Here is a 24,635-nt window from a genome sequence, read left to right as displayed (position 1 = left end):
GCCCTGCCCCAGCAGTGACGGCCCGAGGACAGGCTCTGGAGCAGACCTCGGGGAAACAGCCGCAGCCTTGCTTCAGGAGCAGAAGCTAACCATGCAGCCACTCTGTATTTATGTGAGACATACCCTGCAATTTCCCTGTTGTCTGTAATTACCCTGTGTCACCACGGAACACTTGCCCTAGTTAAATGGTTGGCAGTTACCATGGAAACCAAGTACTGTTCTCTAACTTGAAAAGGTGGCTGTATTTTTGAAATTTTTCTAACATATTCTACTTTGATAGAGATTAATTTACAGCTGCCACCAATTTGGAGAAAAAGTCAGCTGTGGCCACCGGCCATGTCTGTTGTCCCAGCCCCTCCCACCAGGAAGGTCCGCCCGTCCCTTTCCCCGTCCGGCCGTGGAGTCGCCATCCGTGGGCTCTTTGCCTGCGCTTGGCTCCCTTCGTCCTCACTCGCTTCCTCGTCGCCGCCCGGCGAGCCCCTCGGCCCCGCGGGCTCTGCCTACGCCACGCGTCTCCCCGGGCGGCCGCTTCGGCTCCCACCGCGGATCACGCACGCGCAGGCCGGGGCCCCCGCCACCCGCTGCCCTTCCCCGGCCCAGCCGGGCCCCCAGGCTTCCAGGCATCCCTGCACAAACCTCATGAACCGGAAGATGCTCGACCGTAAGTTGACCCACAAGAGGTTCTCGTTTCCTGAATGCCACAAACGGGTGAACACTGGCCGTTCACGAGGACGACACGCATCTCACCCCGATTTCTCCATCTTCTCACCTCCCGGTTCCCCCCTCGGCTTCCTGGGACAGACCCGCCGGCCCGGCATGTCCATCGCTGCCAGACGCCGCCCCCGTGGCTGGCGGCCCCTCCGTCCACCTCCCGCCCGCCCAGGACCGGGCCCCCGTCCCTGCCCACCGACAGCGCTCCCCCGCGCCCCCTCTCTTCCCTCTGCACAACGCGGTAAAGCCCGGTCCTCGCTGCCCCAGCTCTTCCCCTCTGCTCCTCCATGGGCGCCCGCTTTCGCTCTTGTCCCCTCCAGGCCACCCACGGGAAGCCCAGTTCTCCCTCCCCACCAACAGCAGGGGTGGAGTCTGCCCGGCTCCGAAGACTTGCCCGGGACCCCCGTGCTGGTTCCTGGGGTCCACGCCAGGCCTCTCTCCTCCCACAGACGCCCCCTTGGTGGCGCCAGTGTTTCCTGCACGGCATCCGCACGAGCCCCCACCCCCAGCGCATCCTCTCGCTGAGGCTCCAGTGCCATGTGTCCAGCTGTGTGCTTGACAGGTGCACGAATGGCAGCGTCTCACCTGCGCGCGTCCAGAGGCCCGTCGCTCCCGAACCGACGCAAGCACTGGAGACACTGTGTCCTCGCTGCCCCTCAGCCCTAGTCCTCGCTGCTGTCCCTGCCCCTCGGGTCACGTCCACTCTCTCAGGGGTTCACACTGGCTCTACCTTCAAAACACAGCCCGAGTCTGACCAGCCCTCGCCACCCACTCACACCACTCTCACCTGGGCGCAGGTAAAGCCTCCTCATTGGTCCCTGCTTCCAGCCAGGGTCCCCTGAGCGTCTGTTCTCTGCCCAGAGCCAGAGGTATATTCTTCAAGAACCGAATTCCGCTTAGGCGACGCCCTCCACCCAGCGTGTAAGCTCCTCCCCGGCCCCAGCCCCCAGCCCCACCCGGCTCACGGCTCTGGCCAGCTGCCCGCGGCTGCTCTCCAGCCTCCTCACCTACGACCCTCGCACTGGCCGTTCCCTCTGCCTGGAATGCTCGTCTCATCTGTGACTCACTCCCTCACCCTTACTTAAATGTCACCTTCTCAGTGAGGCCGATCCCACTTGCGTGCACGCGCACGCACGCACACACGCACGCGCACTCGCTCGCTCCCGCTCCCCTTTCCTTTATCCACGGAGCTCATCAGCTTCACGCTTCCTCGGTGTGCGGTCTACCTTTGACGCCGTCTCTGGGGACAGAGCCCATCAGTGTGTTTGCTGTTGGATCCGACCCTGCCCAGAACCAGACCTGGCGCAGAGCGTGGGTTTCCTCTGTCTGCCCAGTGAGGCTGTTGCCTGTGGGATAGCAACCCTATCCTCCAGCCTCATTTAAAATTACTCCTGAAATCAGCTCTGCTTCTGAAGCATGTCATCGCCTTCACTCCGTTTCTAACCTCCGAGACCCGCACGTGGCCAGTGACAGGGCGAACGCTCTGTGTGGATGAGGAGGGACAGCGCCACACACTCCCGAGCGCATCACTGCAAGAATCCAACGTTCCTTCTCAGTTCACTATAAACCACCCTGTTAAAGGAAACGAACACACAAGAAGCAGGTCTGAGCGGGTGCCAACACCAGCAGGGGGGCCTCTCCGCCTGCTCCGTGGCCGAGCGAGGTTAATGGGAGTCAGGGTGCATCCCGGGGTTAAGAACCTCCGAAGAAGTGGTCAAGCAAAGGGGCAACCAGAAGTGAGGACCAGGCCCCGAGCCGGGTGGGAGAGGGGAGGGTCAGGATCCAGGCTGAGGTGGGGCAACCAACAGGCACTGGCGGGGGGGGCGGGGGGCGCAGGCAGGGCACAAGTGGCGGAGCAGCCAGGAGGGGCACGGGTCACACAGGTGTCACTGCTGGAACAGGAGGGGCCGGGCAGGCAGGTCACCAGCGGGGTAGACGAGAGTACCTGGGAGCGTCTCCTCCTCCCGGCCCGTGGACGCCTGTCCTGCCAGCCCACCTGCTTCCCCCGCGGGTGAGGGCACTGTCCATCTACCAAAAAGCAAGGGAAAAGCGTCATGTTACTACCCAGTGAACTCGGCGCGGCCGAGATCCGGCTCGGCCCCGGTTCCCGCTCATTCTCACGTTTGGAGGCTCACGGAACACCTTTATACTTGACGTTTGTTTTGCGTCCATTCTCAATTGTTATAACAGAAATACGTTTTCAAAAATCTGGTGCCACATTTAAAGAGTCAGAGATGCCCAGGGTGCTGTGGGCCCCAGCCGAGCACCACTGCTCCTTTAATGGAGCAAAGCAGCTGAGGATGGCCCGCCCCGGACGCCTGGTACCCACACCTGGGAGGCTCCTCAGTGGGCTTAAGCCGCAGCGAAACTCTTCCCAAATCTCAGATGAACCTCAAGATCTATAGCCGTCACCCTAATCATACCTAACGAATTGTGTTCCAGAAATACAGGCTGGCTGACGAAAACATGCAAAATCTTTAAAAGGAAGAGACACTAACACTTCTTCAGCGCTTTGTTACTTCTAAGCACTTTCTCGTTTATTCACTTAACATGCACTCTTCGCAGGATTAGGAAGCAGATGTCATCGTCACCGCTTCATAGAGGAGGAATCGGGCTCAGAGAAGGAAAGCACTCGGCAGGGTTGCGGGGCTGGCGATTCCCAGTGACCTGGCAGAATCCCTCCCGGACTGCTGGCTGCTCGGGGACACGTGCGCTCGTGGGGAGGGGGGGTTATTCCTCCCGAGGGCACAGCACGTGTAGGCCTCACTGCTCTGTACAGCACTTGAAGTGACCGTATTCTGTGTCCCTTCTATGTAGGAGCAGTAATGGTGCCAGAGCATTCTCTGCCCCACTGCGTTCTCCAGAGCGATGGGTGAGTTACTTCATGTTTCACGTTTCGATTATTAAATAATATTAACGTACCATGAGTTTGACATGAACTTGGCAATGCTTATAGATTCTTTTTATTCATAATAACTATTAAAACTCTTCTTGGTCTTGGGTGGTTTTCATAACTGTTCAAAACTATAGATCTTTGAATGTAAGGAGTAAAAATGTAGACAATGAAAAATAAGACCCTCTCACAGTATTTATGAGCTCACTGTCGCTGTTAACATCCCCTGGTGGGTCCGTGCAGCCACACCCCGTGCGCATGGAAGGCAAATGCATGTCTTGTTCTGCACCTGGCATGTTATTCTTTACCATCAGTACATCTTAGATGTTTTTTTTTGAATCAACACGTTCAGAGGCACCTCGGCATGAGACTAGAAATATGGTACACTTTTGATTTCAGAGAAGTTAACCAAAATCGTCTCCTTACAGGTCTCTGCAAGTTATATCCCCATCAAATTCCTGAGTGCTCTTTCTCCAGCCACTGGGTTCACCCTCAAACACTTTGATCTTTGACAAACTGCGAGATGAAAAATATTACCACATCAGTTTAATTGTCTGACACTTAAAAAATGTAACCATCTTGAGTAAGGCTGAGCTCTTTCTTAATTTGTTTACGGAATATCTGTACTTTGGGTGTGGTGGGGAAAGCCCTGCTCAGGGCCTCTGGCCATTAGGAGGATTAGTGATGACTCACCAAGGATGACTCAGGAGTGACCACATTTACACCCTCCCCCACTACCCGGTATGGGTCCTCATCTAGCTATTTTTGGTTCTTTTGCTGATAACCCTGGATGATGTTCTTAAATCCCTACGCATGGATTAGTTGGCCTGAAGAGCGTGAAGCGCAAGGCTGGCTCCTCTCTGTCCCCTCTGCGAGCCCCCCCCCAGCTCCCCCTTCGTCACTACTGTGAATGCTGCTGCTGCCTCCTCGTGAAGGTCTGCCGTTCCAGAATCCCGTCCGCGACGTAGCCCTGTGCACCGTGCTTGTGGGTACCCCCCATCCTTCCTGTGCCCCTTCACCCATGAGTCCATTGCGCTGTCCAGAGTCCAGCGCCATCTTCAAGGAGCCTTTTCAGCGAGGGTGCATAAGCATCACTTCTCCGTAGGTCCTCACATGTTTGAAAATGTATTATTGAGAAAATTCTTTATTTCCTAAAGAGTTTTTATACCTGGCCACGCTTGTACCCAGCATGCAACCTGCCGTGGGAACGCGTGGGGCCAGCCTGATCGCTCTCCCTTATAAACGCTGTCGACATAAATAGCAAGATGGGTAAAAACTGAGAAAAGCACTTCATAAAACAAGAGGTCCAAATGGCCAATAAGCACATGAAAAGGTACTCAGTCTCACAGTGATCAAAGATATGCAAATTCAAATCAAAAATAGATATAAATACACACCCACTACATTGCCTGAACTATAGCAGTCTGACAAATACCCCAGCCAGTGCTGGCAAGGGTGAAGGAGCAATGGGAACTTCTAAACACCTTCCAGTCACTTAGGCTATTATTTTGTTCTGAAACTCCTTCTACTATACAGGAGAAAAAATGTATCCACTAATTATAATAGAAGAGTTATGATGCATTCAATCCCAACCAAAGCTAACCAAACCACTTTTACAGGTAGAAAAATACTTCAACTGAACAGTGAAAACCAACTTATAACAGTAATGAATAGTTCGGAAGTAAACAAGCAGAGTTTGCACTTGCACAAACATGATATAAGCCAGGCTGATGGTCTGGGCCGGAGGAGGGCGGGGCTTGCCGGGGCTCCCGGCTGGAGGAGGGAGGTCCAGGGGTCACTCTGGAAGGCACATCCTCATTTCTGCACTATGTTCTTCAGCAATTTATAAACCTTTATGAGGCGCATGGTTGTTTTGCACTGCGAGGGCTTTCACAGAGTTCCAGCACAGCGAAGTGTTGTCCCGGCAGGAGGGCACCTCCAGAGGAACGGAAGCAGACAGCAGAGCAACGTGTGGTGAGAGGCGCTGTCTGCGCATCTCTCACGGATGGACACACGCAGGCTGCTGGCTGCTCATCCAGATACGGTGCACAAGGACACTCGTTCCATGTTTTCTGGTGGAAAAGGTCATATCAAGGAAGTGGTGAACGTCCCTCTTTCGAAGCCATAGTGCTCCAATACCACTCCAAATAGTTTGTTTACTTCATTTGTTTTTGGGTAAAAAAGTCATTGTATGGAGGGGGAAAAAAGATGCTGCTCTCTAAAATCTGGTGTAGTTTTTTTTTGTTTTTTTCAGTACGCGGGCCTCTCACTGTTGTGGCCTCTCCCATTGTGGAGCGCAGGCTCCGGACGCGCAGGCCCAGCTGCTCCGTGGCATGCAAGATCCCCCCGGACCGGGGCACGAACCTGCATCCCCTGCATCAGCAGGCGGACTCCCAACCACTGCGCCACCAGGGAAGCCCTCTGGTGTAGCTTTGAAGAGCAATGGGAAAAGGTGATTGCCGGAACCGTCATACCATGTGGTAGGTCTGTATTTTGCTGCTGTGAGGACAGACTTTGGGGCGTCAGCCAGCAGAGCAGATGTGTATAAGCAAGGACGCGGCAATTCCATTCAGGATGCATACCCCACAGCGGCGTGTGCACGAACAGGCCACCAGACACGCGCCAGATTGCAGACTCTGAGAATGATGGGCCATCTTTAATTCTGGTTGCTCTCGAGATTTTCTTTGCTGTAGTTTTCAAGGGCCTAGATGTGAAAAGTTACTTTTGCTTATTTGTTTGCTTGCTTCTTTATTCATTCATTTCAGGGTCAGCTGTTTCATGATTCTAGCATGAATATCTTCAATGCTTTCAAAAAATCCATGGCCTTTATATCTTCAAATATTTTTCTGAAATCTCCCCCCCACCCCCGCTTCCTGGGCCACTCATTACATGACATTAGACCTTTTGACTCTGCCCCACAGCCTCTCACATTCTATTTGTATTATTCTGTTCTCTTTTCTCTTGTGCTTCAACACAGACATACTTCACTGAAGTGCCGCCCAATTCACGAAGGCTGTGTCCAGTCTTCTGTTACAGAGTCCACTGAATTATTCATTTCAGATCCTATATTTTTTAAATTCATAGGATTCTTTTCATAGATTATGATTTCACTTGAAATTCTCTATTTTTCATACATTTTTATATCTATTCTATTTTTTAAGACAATAATCTTCATGACTTTAAAGTTCTTGTCTGGTAGTGCAATTCTATAAGTCATCTGTGGTTTTATTTCTCATCCGTTTTAGCTCTCGTTTTTGGTCCTGTTTTTAATTTTTCACTAAAAACTGGACATTGTGGTTGAAAATAACTTAAGCTCTGGACGTTATCTTGCTCTGAAAAGGGGTCCTCCTTTCTTTCTCGCAAAAAATCAGTCAATCAGCTTTGAGATGTAATTGACATATAATAAAATGTACATGTGCTGTGTACACCCTGAAATGTTTTATCATGTGTACACGCCCATGGAATCACTGCCACAGCCAGGATAACGGACAGGCACACTCCAGAGCTGTCTGTGGCCGTCTGCAATCCCTCCCTCTCCCCTCTGCGACAAACACCTTGCCCCAAGGAACCACTGACGTGCTTTCCAGCACTACAGAATTTGCCTTCTCTCCAAGTTTATAAATAGAAGCAACACTGCGCACATACTTCTGGTCTGACTACTTCTACTCAACATAATTCTTTTGAGATTCCTCAATGTCCTTGTGCAACCATACACCATAATTTGTGTATTCATTCACTTATGGATGGACATTTGACATGTTTCCAGTATTTCCCCTATTAAAAACAAATTTCTGCAAACATTCTTGTTCAAAGCTTTGTATGGATACATGCTTTCATTACTCTTGGGTAACACCTAATAGTGGAATGCCTGGTGGGTGTATATTGGATTAGCTTCTTGGCTTAATTGCCAAAATGTCTTCCAAAGCATATGTACCGCTTTGCATTCTCACGGGCAGTATGAGATGGTCTCCATCTCAGTAGATGGGCCACACCAAGTAGTGTCTCACTGTGGATTTACTTTCCATTTAGCTAATGACCAATGCTGTTGAACTTCTATCCAGGTACTAACTTGCCATCCACGTATTTTCTTTGGTGAAGTGGATGTTCAAGTCTTTTGGTCATTTTTAATTATGCTGTTTGTTTCCTTAGTACTGAATTTTAAGAGTCCCTCGTAGGTTCCAGATAAATTAGATTTGCAAGTGTTTTCTCTCAGTCTGTGGCTTGTCTTTCCATTTTCTTAACACTGTCTTTTGGAGAGCAGAAAATTTAAATGTTTTTTTATTTAATGAAGTCCAGTTTATAACCTTGTTTCTTTTATGGATAATGCTTTTAATGTCATAACTAAGAAAACTTTGCCTAGTGCAAGGTCACAAAAAATACGTCATGTTTTGTTCTTGATGTATAAAATTTTAGATTTCTGATCTACTTTAAGTTAATTTTTATACATGATGGGAGATAAGGATCAAAGGTCTTTTTTTTTTTTCTTTTTTTTTTTTTTTTTGCATCTGAATGTATAATTATTCCAGCACCGTTCTTTGACAAAACTAGCCCTTTTCCCACTAAATTGCCTTGGCACTGTTGTTGAAAACTAAGTGACCATCTATGTGTAAGTCTATTTCTGGACTCTCTATTCTGACCCACTGATCGATTTGTCTGTCTTAACACCATCACACTGTCTTGATTACTGTACTTTATAATAAATCATGAAGCCAAGTAGTGTTAGTTGTCAAAGGTCTACCAAAAAAACCCTACCTGAATTCTACTTGGGAGTCCACTGAATCCATAGACCAATTTGAGGAGAATTAACATCTTAACGATACTGAGTCTTTGAGCAATGGTGTAGCTCTCCATTGATTTGTCCTCAATAATTCCATTCAGCAATGTTTTGCTACTAGGTATAATGTTTTATCAATTTCTAATTATTTGTTGATATTATAGAGAAATACAATTGAGTTGTGTATCTTATATCCTGTAACCCTGCTAAACCCAGTTATTCTTGAAGCCTCTTTTTGATGCTACAGGATATTCTACATAGACAAACATGTCGACCAAGAATAAAGATAGTTTTACTTCTTCCCTTCTAATTTCAGTGCCTTTTATTTCCTATTGAACTTGCTAGAACCCCCTGGAAAATATTTAATAGAAGAGGTGAGAACATGTTTCCTTGATTTATTCTCGATTGCAGGAGGAAATATTCAGTCTTTCACCATCACTATGGTGTTAGCTGTGGATTTGTCATAGATGCCATTCATTGGAAGCCTCCTTCTATTACTAGTTTCCTGAAAGGTTTTATCTGGAATGGGTGTTACATTTTATCAAATACTTTCACTGCATACACTGAAATGATACTGTTTTTTTGTTTTTAGCCTGTTAATATGGTGAGTTATATTGATTAATTTTAGAATGTAAAAGATACTTTGAATTCCTCGGATAAACCTCAACTAGTTTTTCTATATTTTGTATTTGATTTGCTAAAATTTTGTAAAGTTTTCATATATGTTCATGAGGAATATTTGTCCACAGTTTTCTTTTCTTCTGATGTCTTTGCCTGGTTTTGTTATTAGGGTAATACTGGACTCAGAATGATTTAGGAAGTATTCCCTCCTTCTCAATTTTCTGGAAGAGTTTATATAGAATTGGCATTATTTCTTCTTTAAATATTTAATAAAATTCAGCAGTAAAGCCATTTGGTCTTGGAGGTTTTTTTCTGGACCACAGGAGGTGGTTTACAACAAAAATTCACTTTTTTTTTTTTTTTTTTGTGGTACGCGGGCCTCTCACTGCTGTGGCCTCTCCCGTTGCGGAGCACAGGCTCCGGACACGCAGGCTCAGCGGCCATGGCTCACGGGCCCAGCCGTGGGGTGGGATCTTCCCGGACCGGGGCACGAACCCGTGTCCCCTGCATCGGCAGGCGGACTCTCAACCACTGCGCCACCAGGGAAGCCCCAAATTCACTTTTTAAATATATACAGAATTAGGATAATCCACCTGTACTTGAGTTAGCTTTGGTACTTTGTCTCAAAAAATATATACATTTCATCTAAGTAATTTAATGTGTTGGTATAGGGCCAATCATAGTCTATCCATTTTTTCTTATGTGTGGCTACAACCATTTGCTCTCACTGATTCTCTCCATTGTTGTTTCCAGTTCCATTGATTTCTATTTTGATTCCTACTATTAATTTCTGTTTTGATTCCTACTATTTCCCTTACTGTGCTTACTTTAATGTGATCTTTTCCTGGTTCCTCAAGGTGGACGCCACAGACACTAATTTGAGACGTTTCTTCTTTACTAATAATGTGTTTCGTACTCTTAAGTTTCCTTTAAGTGCTGCTTTAGCTACAGCTCAAATATTGTGATATGTGGTGTTTTCATTTTCATTCATTTCAAAATATGCAGTTTTCATTTCTCTTTTGGTTTCTTCTTAACCCATGAGCTATTTAGAAGTGTGTTGTTAAGTTTGCAAGTATTTGAGGATCTTTCAGATAGCTTTCTATAACTGACTTCTAGCTTGATTCCGTCATGGTCAGAGAACATACTTTGTGTGATGTGAAATCACTTAAATTTATTTTATGGCTCAGATTGGTTCTATCGCAGTAGATATTCTGTGTACACTTCAGACATGAACCTCCTCCTAATTAAACCCTCCTTCAAACACCGCCTCCCCAGCCGTGCTTGAATCCTGGCACAGCTGGTCCTGGACAAGAAGTTTAGAGGGAGAGGAGGCGTGTTTAAACGCGCCTCTACGGCAGTGATGACAGCGGATGAGTACGGCTACTGCCGCCTCTCTCTGTCTCAAGTAGCAACTCCTGGGAAAACCAAGACGAGGAAGGTCGTTCATCAAGGTTTCCAGGGGATGGCTGATGGGCGGACAGAGCAGAAATGCACTGGGAAAACTGTGTATCCCAAGGGGATGTGAGGGAAAATATGAGCTCTTCCATAAAAGCTGGACTCCCAGAGAAAATATGAAAACCAGGTCAATTTGGCCTGGAGGAAGGCTTGGTGGTCCCGACATCTAGGGTTTGCACGTGTCTTGATTTAGCTAATATTTGGAGACTAGTGCGAATCTTAAAAGGAAAACCTATTTCTTAACCTAAAGAGTTCAAGCCAGTTATGAAGCCAAGTGAAAGGGAAGGGAAGGGGATTCTGGGGCAATTCACCCCAGTTTCTATTGCTTAGTGAGAACGCCCACCTGATACATTAAACATACAGAACTCTCTCCTGTACTAAACAGGACTGACAGTACTGAACTGAACTGTCCTATTTCCCTCAAATATAACAACTAAACTCAGATATATTTTACCAGAGGAAATGAATATAGCTGAATTTGCCATCTAAAATAGTCCATGTGATGACATGACCTAAGAAGTGAATGGCGGTCCTAAGAGTCCTCTGGGTTCACCCCACGCTTGACCACGTCCCTGTGTCGTCTCTGACAGTGGGCCATCCACACGGCCCCTCAGTGCCCCGGCCCACAAAGAGCTCAGCGCCCACGCCTTTCACCATATGCCTCTGAAATGCTTACAGGGTTTCCTCACCCTGAGCCTCAACCTCACCCTTTCCTCATCCTCACCCTAACCCTAAGCCTGGGTCCCTCGGTTTCCCCCACGGGCTCCAACGATACTGCATTCTGCCCCAGAGGCCCAGAGTGGGGCAGCCCCGCGGTCTCCCTGCTCTCGGCCCGGCCACCCCTCCCCACACACACCCACACCCTCCAGGGTCAGAGCCACAGTCTCAGGGCCTGGAGCCGGGACACTAGCGCTTCATGGGACCCGGTGTGCTGGCCACTCCCGGTCTCACCGCTCTGCTCTGCCTGGCAAAGCGGGTGGATCTGCACCGACAGTCGTCGTTGTCACGGCCACACTCTTAGGGACATTGCGCCCTCCCTTGTTAGGGACAACGCGCTGCTCAGAAAGCGCTCAAGACTGACGTCTCCTCTTCAGCCACCAGCCACACTACACGGCTAATTGAGTTTACAGTCAACCCGAATCTCTGCACCTTCACCGAGTACTCACCATGTGCTCCAAATAAAATTGCAGTGAATTCACTGACCACGTCACCTAGGGGACCCTGTGTGGAATTATTACTTAGCCCGGCGTCCTGGCCTCAAAATATATCATCTGTTGGACACGGACACGGGAAAAGATTAATGTTATAAAATCCAAAGCCTGGCTCAAGGCGACAAGAGCAGCAACGTCATGAGGGCAGCAACACAGACCCCGGACTGCACCAGAGCAGAGAATGAGCCCTCTGAGTGGCGTGGGAGGGCACCTTTTACTCCCCACAACCCCAATTTCTAATGCATCAAGCAAATAAATCAGGACACACGCACACCGGGAGGCCTTTCTGCCAGCTCTAAGATGACAGCACGGCTCTAAGATGACAGCACGGTGGCTGGGGGTTTTGCGGCCCCTCTGAAGCCCTTCTAGAAGGCAGTGTGTGTGGAGGCTGGGGGTGGGGAGACGTGTGTCCCAGCCAAATGGGGTGCCACGCAGGAACAAGAGGCCACAGAGCCTCCTCTCAACACCCTACAGGCTGCTGGTTCGCAAAGTGATGTGAGGCCTAGCCCAAGGGAACTGTCACCCAGCTCAAAGTCCAAGCACCCAAGAGAGGATGCAGGTAAGCGATGAGGGGCTTGCAGGATATGGCCACGCACCTTGGGGCACAGGTGAGACAGGCCTGACTGACTTCTCCTTCAGGGAGGAGCAAATGGAAAAACACCGAAGCCATGAAAAAAATTCTGCCTCATAAAGAAAACACAAAAACACAGCAGGAGGTAGAAGAAGTACACAGGTTCAGAAATAGGTACAAAAAGAAACAAGTGATTTTAGTCAGCAGCCTGCCACATGCTTTCAGAGAAAGAAAACAAAAACTCATGAAACAAGATCAAACACTTGTAAGATGGCATTCTAAAAAGCAAGGGCAATAAGAATATCAGGAAACAAAGTTATAATAGAATTTAAAATAGCTTTAGACAAAGTGCATTCTAGACAAGCCGTAGAGAAGTACAGGGCTTTGGGACCCGAAAGAGAACTTTCAGCCAGAGGGGAAGCGGCGCCAGGCCGACCGCGTTTCCCTGGGCACTCGCATTTTCTAGCACTTTCAAGAAGTTACCGAAATCCTCCAAACGCCAGTTCCCTGTCTGCTGAGGCAAATACAGCAGCTGCCAGGGTGGTGGTTATGGGACTAGAGTGCCTGCCCCGAGGCGCTCCCGGGGGGACCCACAAGCAGCCCCGCACACAGGGGGCCGTGCCCTCGCCTGGGCCGCCGGGCAGGGAGCACATGTGGCGTCGCCCGCAGCCCAGGCGCGAGTGTGGGAAGACCCGAAGCCTCTAGCCCGGGGCGACGGTGGAAACACAGACTCACTGGGCTCCAGTCACAGGGTAAATGCGGAGGCCGTGTGGGAAAAGCCTTGCCGCCCCGGGGCCCTGACACTCGCGGGGCCCCAAGAAGGAGGGAAGAGACGGCGGGGCCTGCAGGACGTCACCCAGAGCTTCTGGAACAGCCCACGCCTGCTGCGTCCTGCGGATTCGCACTCACCCCCAGGGCGGCCGCGGTGGCAGAGCCCAGCCACGCTGGCGGGGAGGGGGCACTTCCGCCTGCCCCTCTCCACTGGGCAGTGAAACTACCAGCTTCTCAGCAGGAGCACATGAAACGGGAGTGTCTGACAGCCTGCACTGTCTCCTCTGCTAAACAGATTTAAATCCCCACAACTTATAAAGAAAAGTGGAGCTGATGTATTTTACTAAATCAAGCTGAATTACCAGGAAACTATCACACAAGAATGTGATAATGATATACTGGAAAATGTGAATAAATCTCCCTTCAAATGTATCTGCTTTGCACCGTCAGAAAGCATGATTACGCCCCACAGTCTGAAGCTAAGTAACGAGCATTCTGCTGATGATTTCCCCTGTGTAACTGAAATGCCTTCAGCGATTTACTGTGAGTAAAAGAGAAGTCAAGCAACAATACTCTAAAAGTGAACATCTCCACCCGCAGGAACCTCCATCTCGAGGAAGCGTTTCTGCTGCGGAGCACAAGGCCAGCCCAGGGTGGGTGGAGGAGACAGGGAGCCCCCTGAGCCCTGCACCTCATCGGAGCCTCTGGTGGGGGGGGACACAGCTGTTCTGTGCAGTTGCTGACTTGGGTTTAACCTGAGCACTTTTCCCTGTTTATGTGTGTTATCCTCCTAATATTTTAAGCTGTTGTTTCTACCAACTTCTTTGTTTCAGGAACATAATTTTTCTTAAGAAAAAATCTGATCACATCATTCCCTGCTTTCCACCCGCCAATGGCTCACGCTAATCCAAGGGTGCAGCTGCTGCTGGGAGGGTCTCCTGGGCCCAGCCTGGCTCCCCTTCCCTCAGCCCGCACGGCATCCCAGCAGCCCTGGAGTGGTCACACGGGCTGTCAGCTCACACAGCTGCGTCCACCTGGAGTATGCACCCCACCTCTCACCAACCCGAAGAGCCTGACCTCTGCTGGACAGCACCGCACGCCTTCCCAGCCCCCAGCAAAACGAGCTGGCGTCAGACTGAGCCTTCAAGAGACAGCAGTAATTAAGACGGTTCCTCCAACGGGGCGGGCACAGGTCGCTCCCAGAGGTGGCAGAGACTCCAGGGCGGGGGCCATTCTGGATCAGGGTTGGGGGCGTGCGGGAGAAGTGTGCGCGTGCCAGGGACACACGTGAATCTCCGCACAGACTGCTGTCTTATTTTACATACAAGATACGAACACATGCTCATTTCCGGTTGGCATCTGGAAACCTGTTTAAATCTCTAACACTCATCAACTCACTTAATGCACATAAAATGTGCACGCTAAATGTTTCTCCTAATTTTTCTTTTGAAAAGGAATCTTAGCAGATGACAGAGGTTGCTTTGGCTGCACAAGTAGCAGCTCCCTGAGTCCTGGCACCAGCCCCTGCAGAGGTCAATGTCACTCATGACACATGGGGAAGCTGGGATTCATACGGAGGGAACTGGCCAAGGTTAACTGCCAGCTAGACAGAAGCTCCTCCGCTCTCCTAGTCAGCAGTGCCCTGGATTCTCCCAGCATTCACCTCAACCAACACCTGGGCCGAGCACCAAAGCCTGGGCCAACCTCGAGGACACAGGCACACCGGTGGTCCGCAGAGCACCCGATGCTTCCGGGAGGGGCAGAGCCACACGGGGCTGCTCTCCCACAAGGGCTCAGAAGAGACCCGCGGGTTCTCCGGGGAGCTGTTCCTGTGACAAAGTGGCCGGGAGGGGGGAAGGGGCTGCACCGAAGGCACCTTCTGGGCCAGGTTCTGGGCCAGGCACCTGCCTGCAGCCTGGTCCCTCCCCACAGCCCCAGGGGGCTGGCAGATGACCCTCAACTTGGAGAGACTGAGCAGGTTGTTTCAACCACATGGGGCCGGTGCAGAGGCGCCATTCAACCACTGCTGGCCCACCGAGAGGCAGGGCTGACCCAGCCACGACGAGCTCAGCGTGAGTCAGTGCAGGAGAAACACCAGCAAAGAGGCCACAGGCACCTCCAGAGCAGGTCACCCCTGGCAGTGGCCCGAGGCCTCTCTCCAGCAGGAGGAAGGCCCTCAACCAGCCCAAGTCCTTGGCCTCCTCGGGGAGCTGCCAGGACAGGCCGGCGCTGGGCCTGCTGTGCCCACGTCCCCATAGTTCCCTGGGCTGGGCCCTCCTCGCAGCTCCTTGTGTGCAGGGCACGTGCACGTATGGGGAGGAGGTGCTCCAGGCAGGCCAGGCTGTGCCACATGGAGCAGGAGTCGACGCCCTGCCCAGCACGCCCTGGGCCCGTGCCATCCTCCCTGCCTGTGCAGAGGGAGCCCCTGGGGCCCCGGTGCAGCCACAGGGCTAAGCTCCACCCCTCAGCCCCTCCTTCCCAGGGCACCGCATCTCTGGCTTGGCCCCAGCCTGTGCCCGGGAAGCTCGCACCTGTCTCCACGCTTGCAATCATCACTTAGCAAACACAGAACGGCAACACCGCTCTCCCTCACCAGACTGTGGCAAAGAGAAGCGAACCTTTTAAAGCTCACTTTTACGTTCTATGGCTTTGTTTAAATTAAAAGCGCCCTCGGGGTGGCTGACTCCATGCCGCACCCCACCTCCAGGCACTAACCACATCTGCCTGCCCCCTCCCAGAAAACTCTCTGAGGGCTCCCATCTGCTGGGCACGTCCACGTCCATGTCCACGTCCAGCAGAAGCTGCCCCGTGAATGCCTGCCACCCTCAAAGCCAGGCTTCTGAGAGGGGCTTCGGCAGCAAGATGAACTGGAACAGAAACAGCGTCGGGACACCCTGCAGCCCACACACGGAGGGCGACTAGGGGACAGCCAGCTGCTTTTGCTCAGCACCGTCATCTTTGTGACAGTGTATCACAGAAACAATGATTTCAAGAAAAAAAAAGCAGGGGGCGGGGCCTAGAGCTAGTTTCACAATAATAAAGTTATTTCTCTGCAGTGATTTTAACTGTGAAAGCCACGTACAGCATTAGACACATTATATGATTAGAAGTAAGCCAATTGGTTGTTTGATGCAGACGAAATCAAGTCTAATGAGCAAATCCTGAACAAGGTAGGACCGGACCCCCAGGAACCAGTGACCAGATGAAGGCTTCCAGGAGCACGACAAACGGAGAAGAGCGCGTGTCCTCTGAGAAGCCCTCGGGGAGAAGAGCAAGGTCGTATGTTGGGTGGATGTGTAGAGCTTGTGGCCCACAGCAGCCCAGGAAAAGCAAGCCACCCGCACAGGGCTGATGGCACTGAGGCGGGGTCCGGGGTCAAATGCCCACACGGGAAGCTGTGAAAGCGCCTGAGCACCAGGTCGCCAGGGCCGCTGCGGCCCCACCGTCCACATCTGCCCCCCCCCCCTTCTGGTCCTCCTCGGCTCTGACAGGTGCGCAAGCAAACTCTCTCTGCAGCCCATCCTGCCTCCTTCTACCTGCTCGTCTTCCAAGGACTCTCTGCAGAGAGAGTTCAGGGGAAGAAGGGGAAGGAGAGCAGACATGAAATTCGCATGCAGACAGCCCTCGATCGAGGCTCCCCCCTCGACCACGGGCACCACAGTGCCAACACGGAAGGGCCTGTGTCCCACTTGCCCGGAGCCTCGGCACGTAGGGAGCTGTGGCCGGAAACTGTGCCCAGAGCCCCGCACAGGGCCCAGGGCGTGATCAGAGCACCGTGAGAAGCGAATGAATGTTGAATAAATAAATCATCATCCAATATGTCATCCAACCCAGAAATAAGGAAATGCGATTTCACTCCACGACAGGAACTGCAAAATGTGCCTTAAATAATAGAAGTGCCCTTGCTATTTGTATCTTGTCTCCGGCGATGCCATTGGTGAGACGGAGGAAAGATTCAGCACCCGCTGCAGCACCGTCTGCCCAAGAGTGACCCGCTTGGAAACTTCAAAGAACGGTGTGTCAGACTCAACAATGCAAGAAAAAAAGTCAGACACATACTGTTTTTTAAATGAAATTATGTAGACAAAAGCCTATAACCAAAGACAAGACGATGAAAACCACCACAACAACTATAAGACATGAAAAGCCCAGGCTCGTGCCCTCGTGCTGAACGTTTGTGACTGGTCTGCTCTACGACGGCCACGTGGAGATGGACCTACAGACCATGAGGACGTGGGAGAGTTTCCTCAGCGAGAGGGAGGGGGTTTCAGACGTGTCCACAGAGTCTCCCTGAAAAAAGTAGAGAACAGTGTCCCTCCCACCCCAGAAGGGATGGCACAGAAGGGACACTGTGTGACATCCAAGGCGAGGATGAGGCTTCCTCCTCACTCCCCCTCTTGGATCACTCACTTCGGGGGAGTGGACCAGAGGCCAGAAGGACACTAGCCACCCTCGAGAGAGGCCTGGAGCTGAGGCCTCCTGCCCGAGGCCACACGACAAGGTCAGCTTGGGAGAAGCTGCTCCAGCGCAGCCGACCCTTGGGTGACACAGCAAGGCCAGCATCTGCACCCTCATGACAGACCCAGAGCCAGAACCACCAGCTAAGTCACCCCTAAGTTCCTGAGCCACAAAAACCCTGAGATAATACATATTTGTTGTTTTAAGCCTCTCAGTTGTGGGCTATTTGTTACACAGCAACAGAAAACAACACAGAAAGAAAGCAGAGGAGGGAAACTCTATGGAGAAATGACTGTTCCGAGAGAGTTCCACGGAGGAGTCAGATGGCGAAGCGGACACAACCGCGAGCAGGAGCCAGGAGATGCTGTCAGGGCGGCTGCCTGCACAGCAACTTCCCGCCTGGGCAGCGGTGGTGTCCACTCCACACAGGCCAAAGAGGAGAGAGGCAGGATGGCCTGGGACAAGCCACACCTGGCCACACACCCCTCAACTTCTTACCAGACTCACCACAGACACGCATTCTCAAAACGCAAAACTCATCAGCCAACAAAGAAACAATATTTGAAGAAAACCAGTGTGATGAAAGAGAGACACCAAGCTCAAAATAAGAGTGGTCATCTGAGAAATCACCAACCAAACAATAAGCACTAACGTCTATGTTCAAGGCGATGGATACATTCCCTACGGGAGAGAGAAACAAGTAGACACCTTGAGAGGGAAAAATATTGTCAAAATAAAAACCTATGGACACATACTGTGTAAACAGACACAGCTTCAGAGTGAAGCAGAAAGAAGATGAAGCCAAGGAACTTTCCAGAATGTAGAGTGAAAGGAAAAAGAGAGAGTGTGAAAGATATGAAGAACAGGTCCTTAAATCCCAGAAGGAATGAACATAGAGGACCCAAAGAACAATATTCTGATTAAATTTAGAAAAATCCAAGGATGAGGAGTGAGCTCTAAAGCTCCACCATGGCAACACCCAATGCTAAGACAGTGGAGCTCTGAGGGAACATTCTTTCAGTGCAATTCTTTAAAGCATGGAGCCCATTAATATTTATAGAAGGTTTGGTATATAGAGATTTATGTCCCATTTTTTGTTGTGTTTTCTACTTTCCTTATGTTTCTTGTAAGTCTCCTTTATTGTCATCTTTTAGATTTTTCCCTCCACTACTTTATACATGTTTTTCTTTTTACTTCTTACCCTAAAAATGATCACATAAATCCCTAACTTATCAAAGTCTGATATCCTCACACTCCACCCAAGCAACCCCCAGATCTTAAAACCCTGTAACTCCACTCCCTCCCCACTGACGTTCCTGCATTTCAGTTCTACTCTTTGTTGTTAAGCCCAGCAGACATTTGCCTCATTGCTTTAAACATTTAAGGTGTGTTTGGATTAACTGAAACACACACAACTTTCTCTGTTTTTAACTTCTTAAATCTCAGAACTTCCACATAGGCAAACGTTCTTTCTTCTTGATATAGATCCTTTAGAAATGCTTTTAATGAAGGCCTATAGTATCAAGCTCTCTCAGCTTTTGTTTCTATGAAATGTGTTTATTTTGTCCTCATTCCTGAACAACTTATTCACAAAGTACAGGATGCTGGGGGATTTCTTTTCTCCCACCACATGGAAGGTCCAACCAGTTTCCTGTCTCCATTGGTGCAGTTAAAAGTCAACTGATGGCCTTAATGTTCCTTCTTTGAACAATTTCTTTTCTCTATGTTAAGACCTTTTACTTGTCTTTGGTATTCTAGAGGTTCAGCATGATCTGCAGAGACACAGATTTCTTTTCATTTCACCTGACTGGTATCTGTTAGGCTTTTTGAAACTATACAATGGTGGCTTTCATCAATACTGTAAAACTGTTAGCCATTAGCTCCTCAAATACTACCTCTACCCCACTCCTCTCTCTTCTCCTTCTGAACACCGGTGAATTTGTTATGTCTTTTCAATCTCTCTCTAAGTCTTTTATCCTCTCTTTCACTGTTTATATTGCTTTGCCTCTCTGGGTTCCCTTCTGGATAATTACTATAGGTTACAGCAAAAGACCACAGACAAATGGTGAATTTGGAAAAGAAGTTAAGTGACACGAAGTATAGAGGAAGAAAGTCTGACAAGATGTAATTGGGTTCTTGAAGAAGAGTAAAATGTGGCAGAAGTTAATATCAGATAAATAACATGAAATGTTAAAGGAAGATGCTCCAGTAGAAGGATGATGACATCAAATGGAAGCTTGGATCCACACAAAGAAGTGAAGAGTCTCATAACCGTGAAAGAAATTGAATTCACAGTTTAAAACTTTCCAACAAAGAAAACTCCATACTCAAATGGCTTTAATGGAAAATTCTAATAAACAATTAAGAGATACAGGACACGGATTCTACACAAACTCCTCTGGAAAATAAGAAAGGAGGGAACACTTCCCCACTCATTTTATGAGGTCAAAATTACATCAACAGGGCTTCCCTGGTGGCGCAGTGGTTGAGAATCCGCCTGCCGATGCAGGGGACACGGGTTCGTGCCCCGGTCTGGGAAGATCCCACATGCCGCGGAGCGGCTGGGCCCGTGAGCCATGGCCGCTGAGCCTGCGCGTCCGGAGCCTGTGCTCCACAACAGGAGAGGCCACAACAGTGAGGCCCACATACCACAAAAAAAAAAAAAAAAAAAAAAAAAATTACATCAACAACAAAACCACAAAAAGCCACTTCAAGGAAAGAAAGCTACACCCCCAAATACCTCATGAATATACATGCAAGAATCCTTAACAAAATCCCTTTCACATAATACATCATAACTAGGTAGGATTTGATCCAGTAATGTTAGTTCAACATTTGAAAATCAAACACTGTTATTTACCATTTATATAGATTAAAAATGAAAACCATTATTTCAATAGAAAAAGCATTTGACAAAATTCAACACGCATTTCATGATAAAAATTCTTAACACATTCCTAACCCTGATAAAAGGCATCTATGAAAACCTATAGCCATCATCACACTTAATGCTGAGAAACTGAATGCTGTTCCCCCAGGATCAGAAACAAGGCAAGGCGTCCATCCTCACCATCTCTAACCAACATCATACTGGAGATCCTAGGTAAGTGCAACAAAGGAAGTAAAAGAAATAAAGAGTGTATGGATTGGAATCTGTAAAAAAAAAAAATAGCACTGATAAACAAGTTCAATAAGGTTGCAAGATATAAGATCAATGTACAAAATTCAGCTGTATTTATATACACTAGCAAGAAAAATTCAAAATGAAATTAAGAAAACAATTACGTTCATAATAGCATGGAAAATAATAAAACACTTAGGAATAAGTTTAACAAAAATGTGAGACTTGTACCATGAAAGCTTAAAAAAAAAAAAATCACTGAAATAAATTACAGGAGACCTAAATAAATGTAGACATCCTCTGTTCCTGGACTGAAAGACTTCATATTTTTCACAAGGCAACACTCCCAAATTTATCTACAAATTCAATATAATCATTGTCAAATATCTATCTACCCTTTTTTACATAAACGGGCAAGCTGATCCTAACATTGATATGGAATTGCAAAACAAACAAAAAAAAACCCAGAATATCCAAATACCCAAAACAATCTTGAAAAAGAAGAACAAAGTCAAAGGAGTCACCCTTGCCAATTTCAAAACCTACTACAAATTTATGGAAGTCGAGATTGTGTAGTACTAGCATAATGATATACATATAGATAATGGCTTCGAATTGAGAGTCTAGAAATAAATCCATACATCTATGATCAAGTGAATTTCAACTAGGATGCTAAGACCATTTACTGGAGGAAGGAATAGTTTTTTCAACAAATGGTTCTGGGACAGCTGGACATCCACATGCAAGAGAATGAATTTGGACTCTTGATTTACACCATATACAAAAATTAACTCATAATGGATCAGAAACCTAAATGTCAGAGCTAAAACTATAAAGCTCTTAGAAGAAAATAGGGCAAAAGCTTCATAACATTGGATTTGGCAAGTTTTTAAAACACAAGTAACCAAAGAAAAAATACATAATTGGGCTTCATAAAATTTTAAAACTTTTGTGTACCAAAGCACACCACCAAGAAAGTGAAAAGCCAATGCAAAGAATGGGAGAAAAATTATATCAATTATATATCTAAGGGTCTAGTATCCAGAATTTATAAATTAACAATAAAAAAGACATCCCAATTAAAAAGTGGGAAAGGAATTTGAATAGACACTTCTCCAAAGAAGATATACAAATGGCCAATAAGCACATAAAAAGATGCTTAACATCACTAGTCATTAGAAAAATGTTAATTAATACCACAATGAGATACCACTTCCTACCCTCTAGAATGGCTAGAACCAAACAACTGGAAAAAAGCAAGTGATACAAAGAAATTGGAACACTGAAATATTGCTGGTGGGAATGTAAAATGGTGTAGCCACATTGGAAAATAGTTCGGCATTTCTTCAAAAAGTTAAACATAGAGTTACCATGTGATCCCACAATTCCACTCCAGATATAAACCCAATACATTAAAACATATATTCATACAAAAAATTATACCTAAATATTCATAATAGCCAAAAGGTGGAAACAACAAATATCCATCAACTGATGAATAAATAAAGAAAATGTGCTGCATCCATACAATGGAGTATTATTTAGCCCCCAAAAGGAATACAGTACTAAAAGATGCTACATTATACACAGACCTTGAAAATATTATGCTAAATGAAAAAGGCAGACACAAAAGGTGGTATATTATATGATTCCATTTATATGAAATGTCCAGAATGGTCAAATTCATAGAGACAGAAAGTAGATTAGTGGTTGCCAGGGGCTGGGAGGAAGGAATGAATACGGAATGACTACTAATTGGTATGTCGTCACACTTTGCTTTAAGGGTGATGACGAGGTTATAGAATTAGATAGTGGTAATGGATGCACAAGCTAAAGAACAGACTGAAAACCACTGAACTTTACACTTTAAAATGGTGACTGCCATGATATATGAATTTTATCTCAAAAATAAAACAAGCAAAAAAGATGCCAATTATCCTCAAATGGATCTCTAGATCCAATACAATTCCCATCAAAATCCCAGCAGTGTTTTGTGTAGAAATTGACAAACTGATTCTAAAATTTATATGGAAAAGCAAAGGACTTAGAATAGGAAAAGACATGACATGATACTATACACAGAAAATCCTAAAGACGCTATGAGAAAACTACTAGAGCTCATCAATGAATTCGGTAAAGTTGCAGGATACAAAATTAACATACAGAAATCTGTTGCACTTCTACACGCTAACAACAAAAGATCAGAAAGAGAAATTAAGGAAACGCTCCCATTTACCATCACATCAAAAAGAATAAAATACCTAGGAATAAACCTATGTAAGAAGGCATAAAAAGAATGAAATAATGCCATTTGCAGCAACATGGATGAACCTAGAGATTATTACCCTAAGTGAAGTAGTCAGAGAAAGACAAATATCTTATGATATCTCTTATATGTGGAATCTAAAAAAAAATGACACAAATGAACTTATATACGAAACAGAAATAGACCCACAGACTTAAAAAACAAACCTGGTTACCAAAGGGGAAAGGGGCAGGACGCATAAATTAGGAGTTTGGGATGATCATACACACACTGCTATATACAAAACAGATAACCAACAAGGACCTACTGTATAGCACAGAGAACCATACTCAGTATTTTATAATAACATATAAAGGAAAAGAATCTGAAAAAAATAGATATATATGTATGTATAACTGAATCACTTTGTCGTACACCGGAGACTAACACAACATTGTAAACCAACTATACTCCAGTTAAAAAAAACAACAACAACAGGGGCTTCCCTAGTGGCGCAGTGGTTGAGAGTCCGCCTGCCGATGCAGGGGACGCGGGTTCGTGCCCCGGTCCGGGAGGATCCCACGTGCCACGGAGCGGCTGGGCCCGTGAGCCATGGCCGCTGAGCCTGCGCGTCCGGAGACTGTGCTCCGCAACAGGAGAGGCCACAACAGTGAGAGGCCCGCGTACCGCAAAAGAAAAAAACAAACAAACAAAAAATCAACAATTTTGAAAAAGAAAACTAACATTGGAGGACTCATCCTACTTGATTTCAAGGCTTACTGGAATATGCTGCAGTAACCAAAATACTGCAGTATTGGTGAGAGAACAGGCATATAATGCAATTAAACAGAACACAAAGTCCAGAAATAGATCCACCCATATATGGTCGACCGAAGAAGAAGAAAAGACAATCAACAGAGAAAACAACAGTCCTTAACAAACCATGCTAAAAGAAATGTACATCCACAGGGGAAAGAAGAAACTATACCTATACCTTGCACCATATTAAAAAAAAAATAGTTCAAAATGGATCAGAGGGGAAAAATGTAAAACCCAATACTATACAATTTCCAGGAAAAAAATAGGAAGTAATTTTTGTGACCTTGAGGAAGGCACAGAAGTTTTGGCTAGGACATAGAGCACTAACAATAAAAGAAAAAAATTTGACTTTATCAAGATTAAACACTGCTGCTCTGAAAGACATTGTTCAGAAAATAAACACTCAAGCCACACTTTGGGAGAAAATATTTGGAAAAGATGTACCTCATAAATGACTGGTATCTAGAGTATGCAACAAACCCTCACAACTCAATAATAATAACACAATTAGCACAAAATTTTTAATAGGCAAAATATTTGAACAGACATTTCACCAAAGAAGACACACAGATGGCAAATAAACATAGGGAAAATGTTCAATATCATCTGTCATCAAAAAAAGCAAATGAAAACTATGAGATACCACTATACACCCACTAGAAAGAATACGATTTTAAAAACTGACATCGAGAGCTAACATTTCAAGAGCATATGCTTGTGGCCAAATAGTGCAGCAACTTAGGAAGACAACTCTGGCGTTTCTTACAAAGTTAAACACACACTTCTTATATGACCTAGAAAAGCCCACTCTTAGGTATTTACCTCTTAGAACCGAGGGCATACATCCACATAAAGGCCTATGTGAGAAAGTTTACAGCAGGTTTATTCATGGTCTCTGAAACTGTAAATCTCCAAATGTCCATCAATCAGTGGATGGATAAAAAGCCTGTGGTACATTCATTAAATGTGACAACAACAATTTGGA

General features: G+C 47.1%; 1 protein-coding gene across 12 annotated transcripts in view; it reads right to left on the bottom strand.

Annotated features, from left to right (window-relative positions):
* Nucleotides 1-24,635, bottom strand: part of PCBP3 (poly(rC) binding protein 3) — a 215,203-nt gene that overhangs the window by 90,814 nt on the left and 99,754 nt on the right. The window contains exons 3-4 of one of the 12 annotated variants that reach the window (XM_067035284.1): nucleotides 2,657-2,739; nucleotides 2,156-2,283 (exon numbers count right to left, since the gene is read on the bottom strand). The exons of 10 other annotated variants lie outside the window; for them this stretch is intronic. The gene's annotated coding sequence lies outside the window, so the exon portion shown is untranslated. The remainder of the gene's footprint in view (nucleotides 1-2,155; nucleotides 2,284-2,656; nucleotides 2,740-24,635) is intronic. One more of the 12 variants, XM_067035277.1, reaches the window with a different exon arrangement.

This window comes from Kogia breviceps, chromosome 5, assembly GCF_026419965.1.
Source record: "Kogia breviceps isolate mKogBre1 chromosome 5, mKogBre1 haplotype 1, whole genome shotgun sequence".
In the NCBI taxonomy this organism is placed as follows: Eukaryota; Metazoa; Chordata; class Mammalia; order Artiodactyla; family Physeteridae; genus Kogia; species Kogia breviceps.
This window is presented reverse-complemented; position numbering and strand designations above follow the sequence as displayed.